The sequence below is a fragment of the Orycteropus afer genome, unplaced genomic scaffold, assembly GCF_000298275.1.
Source record: "Orycteropus afer afer isolate SDZICR_OR568_19922 unplaced genomic scaffold, OryAfe1.0 scaffold00981, whole genome shotgun sequence".
In the NCBI taxonomy this organism is placed as follows: domain Eukaryota; kingdom Metazoa; phylum Chordata; class Mammalia; order Tubulidentata; family Orycteropodidae; genus Orycteropus; species Orycteropus afer.
This window is the reverse complement of record NW_006922568.1, coordinates 74,051-77,121: the sequence shown is the minus strand read 5'-3', so window position 1 is coordinate 77,121 and position 3,071 is coordinate 74,051.

Here is a 3,071-nt window from a genome sequence, read left to right as displayed (position 1 = left end):
TCTGCACTGCTTGGGCAAGTGTGCTATAAAGCTCTTTTAGCTCTGCCCATAGGTACACCTACATGCACCCCACACTTCCAGCAAGCCTCCCACCCAGTGGCACTCAGTTTTCTCGCTCTGTGGGCCAGGCAAGCCCACAGCTCTATCTCGTGCCTCTTGGTTCCACTGCTACTACTGTCTTTCAGCCAGGCAAGTCTGCCAGGGCATCTCTGCCAAGGAGGTTCAGTGTAAGGATCTCAGGACCAAGGATGCGCTCCACTCCAACTCCAGCTTTTCTCTCTTGATGGCAATGAGATGCCCCTTCTGCATCTAGGAGGGCTCATTTTAAGCCTAGCAGCATAGCAAAACTAACCAACCCTCACATTAGAGTTCTACACACCTTGTTTGCATTGTCTCACCCAGTAATCTGGTGGGAGTTACAAAGACTATGGCTTGGAAAGTCAGGCTTAGAAAGCCATACCAAGTAACTCACTGTACCATACTGGTATTCTATGCTTTCAGCCAAGATCTATCTGACATCAGCAATGATATCCCTTGTTCCACATCACCTAGATTGAATTTCTTGAAGTTCCCTGTTGATATACTGTTGCAACTGTTTTTGAGTTATCTTTAGCAAAATTTTACTTGCGTATGATATTAATGATATTGTTTGATGACTTCCACATTCTGTTGGATCACTTTTCTTTGGAATGGGTACAAATATGGATCTCTTCCAGTCAGTTGGTCAGGTAGCTGTCTTCCAAATTTCTTGGCATAGCTGAGTGAGTGCCTCCAGTGCGGCATCCTCTCAGCTCTCTGTTCTCACTGGAGTCACAGTGAAGCCAGGCAGAGCCAGGAGCAGGAGCATGGTTTTTCTTACAGCATGTGCTTAGTAGATTCAATATGAGTGCCCTCTGGTGTTCAAGGCTTTAAGACTTGAAAGTCAGTCATTAAGAAGTGGAGAACACATGTCTTTTGGTGCACTCCACATCTACTAAACTCTCCGGGCTTTGCTTTTTATCAGAATGCTGTCCTTCCTTCCCTTTCCTATTTGAAACCAACTAACCAACCTACTTTAAGTGGTCTGTTTTCCCTCCAGTGGTTTAATTTCCAGGAAAGCACTATGTCTCACCACCACCCCCACTTGAGGCTCTTTGCCCATTCTCTTTCTCTCTTTTGCTCACTCTCTTACCCTCTGTGCTACACTTCTACAGCAGTAGAGAGAGAGAGTTTGTAGAGGCCTCAGAGAAGAAAGAACAGCAGATGGGTAAGGGCTTGGCCCAGCCAAGCATTGTAGTGTACAAGCCTATTGTTCTTGTGGTTGTGCAGAGGGACCCCTCTTCAACATTTATTCTCTAATTGAAAAGCACTTCTTTTGAGAGTATCCTTATACTTGGAAAATATATACTGAAGTATTCAGTGTACAGACTTATGATGTATGAAACTTACTCTCAAATGGTTCAGTAAATTGATAGTTTAGATAGATAGATAGATAATGTATACACAAAGGGAAAAAATGGGTCAAAATGTTAACCATAGGTGATTCTGGCTAAAGGATATGCAGCTGTTCTATGTACTATTTATATTCTTGCAATTTCTATGTATGTTTGAGACTATCTTCAAATGAAATGTTAGAACTACACCTTTTAAATGGTAAAGTTCTTGTGTGCAATATTCTAATTTTGGAAACACAATGCTTCCTTTTCCAGCAGGGGTGACTTTGGAGTGAGCTGTGTACACTTCAGCTGGTGAACTGCATGAGGAACAAGCAAAGGCCAGGAAAGAGCCTCCTCCAGGGGATTTTTACTCTACCTAGATCATGTATTTGGCTCAACAAATCTGACCTCTTGCTCTTTGGACCTGACCCAGCAGCCTGCCATATTGCCTAGTGATCTTTAGATTTGTTAGCCTGTGAGGCCTGTGAGTCAGAAGTCAGCTTTCATACCTGTGATCTTGGGTTTGTCAGCCCCTGCAGCTACGTGACTCAGGAGAAGCCTGAGAAGCCAGCCTGATATCTGCCCCGTGAACATGGGACTTTCCAGTCTCTACAACTGCATGGGCCATTTCCTTGAGGGGACAACATGGTTAAAGAGCTCTGAAGAGATGGCAAGTCATGTCTCAGTAATACATGTCTGCCACAAGAAGGAATAAATTTGTCCTGGAAGAAGTGCAGCTGCAATGCTCCTTGGAAACCTGAATGGCCAGACTTTGTCTCACCTACTTTGCTCATGTTGTCAGAAGGGACCATTCCCTGGAGAAGGATATCATGTTTGGTAAAGTGAAGAGTCAGCAAAAAAGGGGAAGGCCCTCAATGAGATGGAAAGACACAGTGGCTGCAATGATGGGCTCAGATGACAAAGTTCAATGACTAAAGTTCTTTGAAATTTATCTACCCAAAATGGAGACTGCTGGGAAAGAAATCAATGGCATCTGTATAAAGAACAAAGAGAGAAAATATGAAGGGCCAGGGAGAAAAGCAAAAAAGATATGAAGGTATTAAAAACACACACACACAGAAAGTGAAAAGAATAGAGAGCAAGTTTCTTCAATGGCTCTAATTGAACTAAAATACTACATTGCCTTTTGCTTTTAAATAAATAGAACATTTTCCCAATGGAAAAAAAAAGAGCTTCCTCCAGGCTTACCCCCTCCAGCTTGACCCTGTCAGTTTTCCTTTCTCACCACTCAACCATCCACTCCTTAGGACATAGTCCTCCCTTCTGTCTCCAGGTAAGTACAGCCCAGAGTGTTTCCACTCTTACATTTTCTTTATCTCCCCTTTCAGTGCTTGCTTTGACTGCCTTTCAAAGTGGCACACAGAAGGTTGCTGGGTGGCGCAAATGGTCTGTACTCAGCTAGTAACCCAAAGGTTGCCTGTTCAAACCCACCCAGCAGTGCCACTGAAGATCTAGGCTTTGCAAGCAAATTCCATAAAGATCATGGCCAACCCAACTCCAACCACTGATTCTTCCCATCCTTGTATGCATGCCCTGTGTCTTAGGCTAGGTTCTATAGAGAAGCAAAATCAGTGAAGCTTATATATATATGGGAGCTGGGAGCTCTGGTGGCGTAGTGCCTAAGGCATTTGACTG